Source organism: Solenopsis invicta, chromosome 1 (assembly GCF_016802725.1).
Source record: "Solenopsis invicta isolate M01_SB chromosome 1, UNIL_Sinv_3.0, whole genome shotgun sequence".
NCBI classification, from domain to species: Eukaryota; Metazoa; Arthropoda; class Insecta; order Hymenoptera; family Formicidae; genus Solenopsis; species Solenopsis invicta.
This window is the reverse complement of record NC_052664.1, coordinates 30,054,329-30,068,513: the sequence shown is the minus strand read 5'-3', so window position 1 is coordinate 30,068,513 and position 14,185 is coordinate 30,054,329. Positions and strand designations below refer to the sequence as shown.

Here is a 14,185-nt window from a genome sequence, read left to right as displayed (position 1 = left end):
CTAATACACAACACTCGTTGTCCCCGGACGATTATTACGTTCGCATTCTCACGTACGCTTGTAAACATATGAATTGACACCGAAAACAAACAGCCGCGAATTGAATAACGCGATCGAACCGACGGACGATGGATCACTGACGCCGTCGCTCGCACGACGAGCATCGATCGAACGAAATTCGCGATCTAACAAGATGCTGGTAGATACGGCGCTCTAATCACATTGATATAAAGATCGCGCGGCGCCTTGCACTTGCCAGACACTTCAGATGTGCGCGATGCGCAATTCATTATGTCGCGACGACGGGAAATTGACGCGAAATGACAAGCGAGCTGCGATCCGCCTCACTCGCCACCCAACGCAATGACGTTAGCCGACGGACGACTCGAACGATAGGTACGCGCGGACGCCTTCATGCGATACATTCATCTCGCCGCGACGAGCGATAAACTTTGATCCGGTGGCCGCAACTATTGCTAATGCACAACACGCCCGCACGTCTCTGGACGATTATCACTTCTTCTTCTTCTTTTAAAATTGGCACCCGTCCCCAGTGTTTAGGGCAGGGACGATTTGGCCATTGCAGAAAGTTGTATGGGAAACAAAAGGCTTAAATAGGAATACAGAATATGATTGAACAAAAAGTAAGGAGGATTGCGTCAGCAATCCTAACCGCGCTTTTTCACTCTATTACAAACACGCTTACTGGTACACGGCCAACCAGCGACCACTACAATCGGACGATTATCACGTATGCTTATAAACATACGAGGTGAGACCGAAAACAAACAGCCGCGGATTGAATAATGCGATCGATCCGACTGCCGACAGATCACCAACGCCGTTACTCTTGGAACAAGCTTCGATCGAACGAATCGACTCTCACGATACTCGCGGCCTAACAACAGATTGCCGGTACAAGGGTGAGTACGACAGTCACTTTTATGAAGATTGCACGACACCTTACACGATGCTTCCGATGTCAACGCGCAATTCATTAGCGCCATTGACAATCAGTGTGGTCATTTTCACGCGACTAGCGCGACCTCCTAGTAACTAGCGCGACGCCGCGGCATCGTCCAGTTACTAGAGGGTCGCGCTAGTCGCGTGAAAATGATCACACCGATTGTTAATGGCGCTAATGAATTGCGCGTTGACATCGGAAGCATCGTGTAAGGTGTCGTGCAATCTTCATAAAAGTGACTGTCGTACTCACCCTTGTACCGGCAATCTGTTGTTAGGCCGCGAGTATCGTGAGAGTCGATTCGTTCGATCGAAGCTTGTTCCAAGAGTAACGGCGTTGGTGATCCGTCGGCAGTCGGATCGATCGCATTATTCAATCCGCGGCTGTTTGTTTTCGGTCTCACCTCGTATGTTTATAAGCATACGTGATAATTGTCCAGAGACGTGCGGGCGTGTTGTGCATTAGCAATAGTTGCGGCCACCGGATCAAAGTTTATCGCTCGTCGCGACGAGATGAAGGTATCACATGAAGGCGTCCGCGCGTACCCATCGTTCGAGAGCCGTCCGTCGGCTAACGTCATTGCGTTGAGTGGCGAGTGAGGCGGATCGCAGCTCGCTTGTCGTTTCGCGTCAATTTCCCGTCGTCGCGACATAATGAATTGCGCATCGCGCACATCTGAAGTGTCTGGCAAGTGCAAGGGGCCGCGCGATCTTTATATCAATGTGATTAGAGCGCCGTATCTACCGGCATCTTGTTAGATCGCGAATTTCGTTCGATCGATGCTTCGTTGTGCGAGCGACGGCGTCAGTGATCCATCGTCCGTCGGTTTGATCGCGTTATTCAACTCGCGGCTGTTTATTTTCGGTCTTAATTCATGTGTTTACAAGCGTACGTGAGAACGCGAACGTAATAATCGTCCGGAGACGCATGTGTTGTGTGTTAGCAACGGCTGCAACCAAGCCGTCGAGAGGTTATGTTACGCCGCGCGGCGCGGCGTGAAGGAGACCGCGCGTACTCCTGAGCTCGAGATTCGTCGTCTACCACGTTAACCTCCTCGACGGCGCGGGCGTCACGGGTGACGAGTGGATGCGGATAACGTTTTCGTCGTTGCACGTTAACTTCTCGTTGTCGCAATCTAATGAACTGCGGCGCCACTCCCTCGTGCACGGGAGTGACGTCCTGGATGTCGCGCAATCGAGGTGATTATTGCTAAGTATTAGAGTCTTCGTAAGTGAGTGCTAGTGTCATAAAAAAACAAGCTGGAACAAGAGAGGAAAAGGAGGATCTGGGAGGCACCAGGCAACGGCAGAGCAACCACGAAGTAAATGAGATTTATAAATTAATTTATGATTAATTTCAATGTTTTTTCATGCTCTGGTTCTATTACCAATTGTTATTTGTTTGCTACCTGTGCTGATCTGACTATGGGCTTTAATGGGTTAAGCTAGCACAGCCATTGTTTTTAACGAAACGGCTACCGCACAAAAATTTTAATAGAGCAAAAAAATAGCAAATAATTTCCTGTATGAGTCGCATTTGAGTGTGCTAAAATGACTATGTCAGTTTAATAGTAGATATTTTATATAATCAAGGTTGAGTAGATAGTTTTAACTAGTTAGAAAGTTAAATAATAATAAAGTTAAAAAGTTATTTTTAAAACACATAAACTTTAATTTATTAACTTTTTCCAAAGTTAAAAAATTATTTATGCAAAAAAAAGTAGTTGAAAGAAAAAATACGTAAAAAATATTTCTTTGTTATTTCGTAGATTTAATTTATAAATAAAATATTAAATCTATTTGATAATTAATATTACAATTGTTTTGAATAATTTATTTGTAAAAAATTACGACTTCCTTTAAGTTAGTATAAATAAAGAAAAAGATTTTGGACGCTAATTATAATTTGGATTTGTATGCGCTTTACAGATATAAGCTGTGTTATAACTCCGTTGCTGTGCATCGGTCCGGTGAGTTACAAAATTTCTTTAATTTTAAAATAATGAATTTGTAAAAGTTTATTGGGTATGTATGTGTAAAATAAAAAAGAAAAACTTTGAAATTAATCGAAAAGTTGCATAGAAATATTACAAAATGATGGATTATATTATATCCATTTATTTAAGTTCACGTTTTCGTTAACGGTTCTGTTTGGCAAGTACTTGAACTTAAACATTGGTCGCACGGTTGGCACGAGAAAATTCATCTTAAAAAATTAAGTACACATATAAATTTGGCACTAAAAAGTTCCTTTTTTAATTATTTAAGATATCAAACACGCGATCAGCTCCTAAATTTTTTGCAATATATATTTTTTATTTTTTTTTATTTTTTTTCTAAACACCTAATTAGCTCTTGATTCTACTTTATTTGTTCATTTGTTTATATAATAAATATTTTTTTTGTTTGAAGGAGCTAGTTAACGTTGAGCCAGCCCTATCGAATTTTTTTTTAAATTTTTGCTAAACGGATTGAGCATCTAATTTTGGATTAAATTAGCATCAAATTAGCACTTAATTTTAAAATATTTTGAAATTAATTTTGAAATTAATTTTATATGGAGGAGGGGTGGGCTAGTTTAATGGAAGTTATACAAATTTTTTGTATTATTAGATTTTAGGAAAATTGTACGTATAAAAATTCTTTAAATCTATTGAAGATGATTAATGATATGGAATTATTCCCTTATCTATGTCACTTACTCTACATGTGGGATCACCAGATATAATTTTTGAGTGAAAAACTAAGCAATATTGATATATATATATTTTTTATTTGCTTTTATACACGCATTCGTATCCGTTTGCATAGGATGTTAGTTTTTCGAATACTTTATGTACTCATTCAGAATAAGCGAGATACGTCCGCATTTTCACGATTGTGGCAAACACAGTTTGTCGTTTTTCACGCGTGAAGCGAATTTCCGACGAAGCACCGACAACTTTCCCGCCAAAACGCGGAGAATTCTACTCGCAGATTACGCATTCAATCATCACCACGGCGAGCCAGTGCCACGGCGATAGCATATGGTGCTCCACACCATCGAAATTTGCGAGCATTTTGCGAATACAAGCATGCGACGATAATTCCGCATGCGTACCTTCCAAGTTTCTGAAAGGAAAATACTTTCTCGCGTGCGAAGCACCGTGGCGACGCGTCACAATTGCCTCTGATGAATGCCCGTATACATTTACATAGTAAATGTAGTAAGCAATGGTCTACGAAAGAAATTGGCTTACCTGAACTATACAGAATATTTATTGTTTGTTAGAAGAAATTACACTTAGCGATAATAATTGTTTTCTATCAGCATTTCCGTGTAGCTTTATTTTCTAAACAGATGTTTAATCAAATTTAATTGCTCTACGTTTATTAATCAATTTCATAATTTTTTTTAACTTTTAAAATATTATCTTATAAAATTACTTATTTTATTATTAAAGTATGATCATGTAAACTAAAAAAAAGACATTTTTATAATATTTTTATACATATTAAAAAATATTTATACGCTTCACACACATACACAAATGATTAAGGAGTTATAAACATAACAAGTAATAAAATATATTTATTAAATATATGTATTTTTTTTATTTATTTATCAATACGTAAAAATGTATTCATAAATAGTGCAATGATATTACACATATTTTTTTCAAATTTATGAGTCTAAATTTAAAACATAAAATGCTTTTTTTTTTATTATAAATATGTAACTATTTTTTTATAGTTTATATGCTTTAATGCTAAAATAAGTAATTTTATAAGATAATATTTTAAAAGTTAAATGAGAGAAATGATAAAATTGATATGTCTTCTGGGTTCACAAATTTTTATCTCTTCACATTTTGAAATATAAATTGTCATAATTGTATAAACATGTATACTTTTGCTTTACGCATCTTTCTTTCAACACGGTAGCTTTATTAAGTATCCTTCTGGCCCGGTCCCTTTAAACTGTACAGGATGGCACAGTTTAAGCGCGACCTTGCTCTTGATAATAGTTTATGAAGCCGTACCGTTCTCTCTATGCAATACGACAGCCCGCAGTCTGCTCGAGAGAGACAGGGAAAGAGAGGGAAGGTTGGGTTTATGTCCCGGAATTAATTAACCTACCACCCTTCCGAGTGCAGTCGCGCCACCCTCCAAGCGGCCCGCTCTGGAAGCAGCAAGCGTGCCAGCCATTTTGTCCTCGACTCTCGCTCTCGAAATTCCATTATCCACTTTCTCCGTCCCCGTCGACCATCCCACTCCACCCCACATTGCTCTTTCTCCCTCTCTTTCTCTCTCGTCCTCTTCATCTTTATCGCCACCCCTTTAGTACTGTGCCGTCGCCCGCGCGGTTTCATCCAGCTCCTAGCTTAAACCGCCTCCCGCTTCCGGCCAGAATTTTCCCTTAATGGAAGTCCGTTAAAGTCGAGGTGCACGTGCGCCGCGAAAGCCACCCCTGCGGCGAATAGTTACGCAGATATCGTTATCTTATCCGTCGTATAAAATGGCCAACACTAAAATTTTATCATATGAATTTTGGAGATATTCAATTGACTTTGCTAAATAGATCGGTTAATCGATATATCTGTTCACGTGAGTAAATACAATAATTGAAAAAAAATCTTGAAGCCAGAAAAATCAATCAACGTTTATATAAAATAAAATATTTTATATATAAAATATTTTATTTATATATAAAATATTATTTTCCAAGTATTAATATTGATTAGAATAATATTTTGAATTTTTTCTAGTTATAATAATATTACGAGTGAATTTTTTACAAGTTGTATTATTAATGTAAAAAAATGTATTCATAAAATATTTTTATTTAATAATTGTTTTTACATTTTCAGCAATGATTTAGAAAATCTTAAAAAAGCACTTGTGTTTTATAACGATATATAATAAATTATTACTTCCAAGATTACTAACTTTATTCGAAATTAAAATTTTGAGTTGATTTTAAAATTTGAAAATTGAATTTGAAACTTATCAAGCTATTTAAAAAAAAATCTGTTTATAACATTATTATAAAATAAAGATTTTTCTCGCTGTAGTAACGCTCTTTCCATTGCTATATTTCAATTATAATTATAAGCTTATCATTACTTGACACTTAAACGGTACTACATCAAAGATAATAGAGTGAATTTTTTTCCACAATACGTATCTTATAAAGAAAAGGAGCGCGAAGGATGACATGAATTTAATAAGTAAATAAATGAAGGACGTCGCGCGTAAATCACAGAGGCGCGAGAGTTATTCGGGGGTTAAACAATATTCTCCTTAAGGGAAGGAGTGACAGAGATAAAGAGGCAAAGTGGCGCGCGCGGTAAGCGTTTCTCACACGGCGGTCGAGGGCTCGCGCGAGGGATGATAAGATGCGATGCGAGTTTTTATTAATACTCTACCCCATCTGCTGGTTTCACCTCCCTTCTTGCTTGCCCTAAAGTCTTAAGAAGATTGCGGAACGAATGGTGCGAGACAGGACGAGAGGAGAAGCGCGTGCCCGTCGCCTCAGTGAAAGAGAGAAAGCTCTCGAAGAAGGAAAAGAGGAATGAAGGAACTTGGTTAAGCGAAGTGGCGCGAGAGGGGTAACAAACAACGACCTACCTTAACTTGATTCAATCTCTACTTAGTGCCGGGCTTCCTTAAATGAGAACAAGAAAGAAGTCTTGTCAGAGCTCTCATTCGCGAGAGATCAAAAAATACAGAAGATAATAGAAGATCTTAGCAATGTCTGAATGTGTGTGTGTGTGTGTGTGTGTGTGTGTGTGTGTGTGCGTGCGTGTGTGTGTGTGTGTGTGTGTGTGTGTGTGTGTGTGTGTGTGTGTGTGTGTGTGAATTAATGCTAATTATTAAAACTATTAAAGCTATTCCAAATTGCAAATACTAGTACCGTAGAATGACAGATAAAGCGCCATCTGATTTTTTCAATCAGAGATACATACACACATCTACATATCCAAAATTTATGAGAGTGAAATAATAAAAATAATGTTGCATTGGGGAAAAAAGTCGCTCGACTAATTCACAAAACTAATTCGCAAAAATATATCAGAACCTATCGCGAATATCGAAGCTAATAATCAATTGAAAACGGTCCGGAACGGATTGGAAAAATCGGATGTGAAAAAGGGAAAAAAAAGAGGAAAAACATATTCGCGGCAAACTGTGAAACATATTTATTCAGCGAGTTCACTATCCGACACAACGCGTCGCAGCCTCCGCATGAGTAATCCGCAAACTTTCGAGGGAAAACTCGCGCTTGCGAGTACGTGTTGTAGCAGATGCGGGCAGGGGGCACGGTGTTATCGCGGTGGTTACTTTTGCAAACCGTACGGGCAAGGGGTTGAAGTCTCTCCGGAGAGGGTTGATGTCCGCGAGCTCTTTTCTTCTGCCGAGATTTATCTTCTCTTATACGCGACGGTCCTCCATCGCTCTCACATCTATTATCATATTTCACAGAGTGAGGCTTGAAAACAGCCAGATTTATGAACGGACTTCCGGCCAAATAAACACGCCTTGCGGGTGTGAGGATGGCTTCGGCATCCGCGGAATTCGCGAGTGACAGGATGCGAAATGGACCGGAGCCGTCGCCACCTTTCACGCGAGGATCGGTTTCCTTCGAGCTGACGAGCCGCTCCTTGTCATCGAGGGGAAAATGTGTGAGCACCGATCAATCAATCGACATTGATGGGCTGGCAAAATTAATTCCATTCCGCCGCGGGCTGGTTTCCGCAATTTGTTTGCCGCGCTTCGGATATCCAAGAAGTTTCCGCTTATATTTTACACTAACAAAAAATAGAAAAATAATAAATTAGAAATTAAAAAATGGATTGCGTCATATTGCTAATAAAAATTAAAATAAAAATCACTCATAATTATACATAATTATTATTTATTATAAACTTAATAATAATTCGACAAATGTACATATTATAATAAATTAATAAAAATAATAACAATAATAAATAATCCTACGACAATAATAATAATAAGAATAATAAACTGAATAACTAAGTTGTAATATCAAACTTTTATTTGTCAAATTATTTGACTTAATTTTTTCCAAAAAAAAAAAAATTGTTTGATATTTTTTTAATATAATATATATGTCAGACATATAAGAAAATTAACTAAAATATTTACTAAAATATATATTGTTTATCGAAAACAAGTATTTTATGTGCGGTAGGATTTTATTTCCGATCAGATTATTTTGGGGAAATGTCAAACCCTCAGGAGATACTTATCCGTAAGTTTACACGAGGCAAAGCCCTTTCCTGTCGAGTTTAAGGGTACCTCGTCTTACAAACATAAGGGCATTACTTCCCGCGAGAATAACGAAATTAACATTTTAAGCTTAAACGACGCGTTATCCTACACACTGTATATACATTATATTTATGCAATTGCGAACACACAGTAAATATATTAAAACACATACATACATTATTTGTTTATTTTGGTAGATGAAATCAATTCGATTTATTTGAGCACTTACCATATATTGTAGATGTTTAATAATTGCTGGCATCTATGAAAATTAAAATAATTTAATTGATTCACTGATGATTAAACACTGAAGGCAGCTTGATAATTTTTCAAATCCCACAAATAAGATATAAACAACACACGCATACTAAATTATAGCACTAGTACTACTAACAACGCTTACTAACGAAAACCCGTGCACAAATGTTCTTGTTTCCAAAAATTGGAAAATATTGTAGAATGCCATAGAATGTCACCAGATATAAATCGCGGCCACATGTGACACGAAGAAGACTCTCCATCCTCGAATCTCCCTTCACCAGCCACACGCACACGGCGACATTCGCCCACGCACACGGCCATGCTCAAAAAATATTTCGTAAGAGACATGTGCACCCCTTATCGGAAAAAAATAACGTCCAATCAGGATCGCGTAGGATGCGTGCAAGCGCTTCTCATATGGCGGGGGCTGGAGGGAGTTACGTGTGTCTATGGAATTCGAAACGGTCGCCATAGCAACCCCATGCTTCCTTGCCAAGGGATGTTCATGGGGGAGTCTTCCTTTCCTATTCTATCCTTCGTCTAATGCGAATCGGAAATCTACGTGCGTCCTTGCGCGAATCTTCTCCTGACCGTGATTTACTGACGAAAAGGCGATAGGAAACTATTCTTGCGACCCATGTACAATAATCGAAGGAGCCCGCAAATTTTCTGAGAAAAAAATTACTGTTGCTGTGATAAAAGAAAGATATAGATTATATAATAAAATACGCTACACGGAAAAAAAATTAGTATCAAATCAACAATTTATTGTTTCATATATAAGCAAGTATTAAATTCTTCTAAGAAGATTTTATATTCTTGCTTATATTTGAAACAATAAATTGTTGATCTCACACTAATTTTTTGGTGTACATTTTTGTAATTTTGCAGTCTGACATTGTTTTAATTATAAATTAGATCGTATTTGCTTTATAACAAGTTAAACAGCTTATTACAATTTTAATTACAGTTTATTGAATTGAAAAAAAGTATAATTGTTTTTGGAAATTTTTTTATACATTTATTGATTATGTGATTAATGATTATTATTTAACGTATAAATAGTATATACGACAATGTATGCATATCATTTAATGCGAAGCTTTGTATTCTCGTACTCACAAAAAATATCAGCTAAGTCTTCTCCAACCCATGTTGATTCTTATCTTGATTGTATTTGCGGATGCAACTGTTTTAAATGCAGAAGCATTTTCATCGACCGCGTACTCGTACAAGTCGGAGTTGGTAAGTGGAATTATCGAGAAGCGCCGCGCGTACACTCGTAAATACCGCACGGGTCTGTGAGATGCGATCGGAATGAAATTAACCGCGATTCTCGTTATCAAATACTGCACACTGTTTTACGAAAAAATTCAATGGATAATCCTTGTCTAACATTAAAATATAAAACATAATACAATTTTTCTATGTAGGTTCTCTCTCTCTTTCTCTCTCTCTCTCTCTCTCTCTCTCTCTCTTTCTCAAAATGAAATGTGCATAAATATATTTATTAACAATTGTAGAAAATTCTTTATATGTCATATTTGATTAATGTTTATCAGCATTTGTTTAGTTAGCTGCGCCATTTGGAGAAATACCGTTTGAACGAAGCAATCAAATGGATCAATTTCATTGGGACTTGAATCGCGAATAGAATCGGCAACATCATCCGCGTCAAAGCGACGCGCAGATATGTAGCGACCCAACTCCATTGAGAATTGACAAAGTGAGGAACGTTCCCCCTTGATATCCCCGCAACCGCCGCGATAACCCGAGCTGTACGCGTTCTATCGTGTCTTCGTATGATAGGTAGGATCGTCGGAGTAGAGGGAGGAAAATAATGGCACAGCCCTTTCGGGGCAGACGAGAATCGATCATACGTGATGAGAGTTTCATTTTTATTGGCAGGACAAGGGGGGCACCGGCGAAGGGCTCTTTCGATAGTCTCTGTAGATCTAGAGCACTCCGTCCTTCCCAAAGACTTACAAGATCAATCAATTTAGGTTTCCTCCAGAGGCAACCTGTTCTCATTTTGTCATCTCGTAGACCCTTTTTTCATTGTGTATGATATTAAGACTTTGCGAGATTTAGCCACTTGTGCTCGTACGTGACATACAGTAATATTACCTCTCAACATGTATCAATTTTCTTTCGTTACCATCGATCGTTGCTTCGACTTAATAAATTTGTTTGCTTAAAACAGATTACATTTCTTGATAGCATATGTATAGACGATATTCACGGCCTAAAGATATTTTCGTGGCATTAGCGGCGTATTGAGTTACACTTCTCTCAGAATCTCCGTCTACTCACTTTCGCGTTCCATGTGGATTTCCAGATAAAATTCGCACGAGGATTTTTCCATTCGGCGTGGGAATTCGATTTATGTTTTGAGATAGATAGCTGTATCGTTCTAAGTGCGAAGCCAATTTGAACTAATAATTTGAAATAATCTATTCAAATTATTTATTAATTCAAACTTTATTTATTTCGAAGAGTCTCATAAAAGTATTACATATTTTTGACAACTTGAAATAGAAACGACAATTAACATTTATAATGCCAATTATATACAATATATCTGTTGTCTACGATACATTTAACACGAAATATAATATTGGAAAATGTTAGAAATTGATTTTTGAACTCGCTTAAGAGCCTTCTGTGACATAGCTTGTGTTTCAGTGATCGAATCTCGATTTTCACGAGAAATACATTTTCGCCGATTCCATCATGGCTTTAAAAACACCTATGTAGAATTCCAGTAACGTTTCGCATAACCGGATACCACGTACACGGTCACATATCCGAAGGGGGCATACTCGCCTGGCCCCGAGGGTTGGACCAAAGAAGGGTGCGGGACACCCGCCTTCGCTCACTCCCCTCTCTCCCTGTAGATATTCGCGTGTTTGGCCTCCCCAAGCACGGAAACACGCATGTGGGGCCAGGGGCACACACTTGCCTCCACGTATTGATTCCATTCTCGTTCTGGGGACTCTCTCGTCCTCCCCGTAACTCGTCCTAACCCCTCGCTTCTTCCTCGCCTGCCTCCGTTACTCTTCGAGAGCAGAGCCAACCTCGTCGTTCACCTACGCCTCCGCCAGCTCCTCTCGCCGTTCGCCCTCGACACATCCCGTGATCTGAATTCTTTCTATTTTCCGTACATCTCCCGCTTTACCACACCCTCCTGCCATCCACCAGCTTCCTACATCTCTTCCAACGGCTTTTCTCTATCCTTTACCCCTCTCGCTACACCCGCGCTACCCTCTCTCAACCGTCCTCCGACGTTATGCTCACCCGCTCCTCCGTTCTCCCCCGCGCGGCTCTTTCGAGCTTTATTCCTTATCCGACATTGTTACCAACGTGCGTCCTATCCGTGGCGCGTTTTCCACCCTCCGACGTTGGGAGACGAGTGTCTCGGTCTGCGAGAAGATCCTCTTGATCGCGAAAGAATCTTTGAAGAGAAGCACATACGCGAGGGTGGAGCAAATGATCCACGTTAGTCTTGATCATGATTAGACGCGATTTGCTGACGCCCGGAGCTAAGGGGTTCGACGTTTAGTGAACACGATTACCATGTGTTATTGATTTTCCAATTTTAGTTCTATGATTTATTTTTGCGACGAAAAAAAGAAAACTTTTGGCAAAATTTAAAAAAATATAAGAAATATATCAAACAGAAGATTAAATCTGTGCTAAATATATTTATATTTTTTAATAAACTTGAAAAACTTTTGCTAAATGCTTATGTTGAATTGTTCGTGACATATTTCTTCTGCGATGAATATAGAGTGTTAAAAAAAAATTACTTAACAAGTAGTTTAAGTATCACTGTGATTCCTGTAGAAAAGAAAGAAAAGAAGTTCTGGGAAAGAAGTTCTGAGCAGTCGTGGAAATAGCTTTCCGCTCACTTTCTCCTTTTCTCGCGAATCAGCTGATGTAATTTAATTCCCTTGGAAGCAAGGCAGAAGCGCGCATACCACGACCTACCCTTACACATTAATTATAAGGGGGAAAGCACCTCCCTCTCGTCTCTCTCTTTCTCCCTTGGTCTCATCTTCCTTACTCAGCCCCATTTTCTCTCTCGCTTCTACCACCTCTATCTCATTCTCGCTCGGCTTCGCTCGCTTGCTCTCCGCTTATATATGCCTACCTTCCTCTCTCCTTCATTCACATCTTCTCGTGACCTTGACTCCGCGTGCACCCTTAAATGAGAGAGAGGGTGGTAAACATTACGGATATAGAACGCACGTATATTCACGGAGCGAATTTGCTTAAAACTGATAGACTTTGATCAGACTAATGTTTTATGACATTTGTGTAAATTTATCACTAATTTCTTCGCAACGACGATAAGCTTTTTTATTTAATAAACGTATAACAGATAGAAGAATAGAAATTAATTATAATATCTATATCGCACAGAAGTATTTTACTTTGATAAGTAAGTCATTATTCAAGAATAATTTTATGGAATAGGTGTCTAAATTTTACAAAATAGCGAAATAATTTTAATACTGAAATCTATGCATGTGTGCTCTTTACTTCTATAAAATAATAAAATAATAAAATATTTCTTTTACGTGGTATATTGTAGGTAGTGCGTACATCAAGATACATATTTAAAAATAAAATATTAATTTTTATTAATATATCCTTAATTTCTCAATTATATGTGTTTAAAAATAATAAAAGCATTAATAGTTCAGAATATTAAAATTAACTAATTTAATGATTTATTCTTTGTCCGTTTTAAAATTACGATTTTATAAAAACCAAGAATGGAACAATTTGAAATAGTGCTAATTATCAAGGTAATTAGCACTATTTCGCTTTGGTAATTTTAAAAATTTCTCATGATTATTAAATACAGATTATATTTAATATATCTCACATAATTCTAAGGATAATATTAATAATATTTATTATTATTGTATATGAATAATGCAATTGTGAGCTGCATCAATAATTAAATAACTGTCCGCGCAATGATTGAAATGTCATGAATCGGGTCTCAACAAAAATACCAATGGAAATCTAACATCGACATCAAGGCGCACCTGTCTATACACCTGCGCGTACCTGCCGCTCGAGCGGCGTATACGCGTGATTCTTCAGACAGCACTGCGACGTATCTACAACACTGGATATACGAACGAGGCTATGTGCTCTCGAGGCTGTCGCGGAGAGGGTGACGAAGGGGACGGAACGGATGACGGGCGAAAGGGGCCCGGGAGAGGGTGTTGCTGCGACGACCTGGAGAGGAACCAGAGGGTAGCTTGAGCAAGCGCGAAAAGAGAGAAAGAGAGGACGAATGTGGGTGGGAGTGAGGTGGGCGCGAAGGGGGAGGGCGAGGGCTGTGGATGTCGGGACGTCAGTGTCGAGATGCGAAGGGAGGAATAGAAGTCTCCCTGGCTCCCAGGGGGTGAGCAAAGTGGAATGAGTGAGTAGAATCGCGGAATAGGATGGAGTCTAAGGGTGCGCCGGTGACGCGAAGCTCGTACGTTCCTCCTCTTTCGCCCCCTCCCTTCCCCCTCGCGCCCTCCGCCAACAAATCGCTTTCTATATTCCGCGCGTATACGTGCACGCACTCTCCCGATGTGTATACGTCGAGATACTGGTATTTGAAGTACGAGCGGAAATATGGAAATTTCAAAAATGCTCGCCTGCATTTTTGATAGCGGCT

At 38.8% G+C, this 14,185-nt stretch overlaps 1 protein-coding gene and 1 long non-coding RNA gene across 2 annotated transcripts in view; both read left to right on the top strand.

The window, feature by feature from the left end:
* LOC105208087 (UPF0489 protein C5orf22 homolog) overlaps positions 1 to 14,185 on the top strand; it is a 619,399-nt gene that overhangs the window by 517,504 nt on the left and 87,710 nt on the right. The gene's annotated exons all lie outside the window — the stretch shown is intronic.
* On the top strand, positions 1,108 to 7,541 carry LOC120357709. Its single transcript, XR_005574724.1, has 3 exons — positions 1,108 to 2,285; positions 2,893 to 2,933; positions 7,429 to 7,541. It is a non-coding gene; the product is annotated as an uncharacterized LOC120357709 (long non-coding RNA).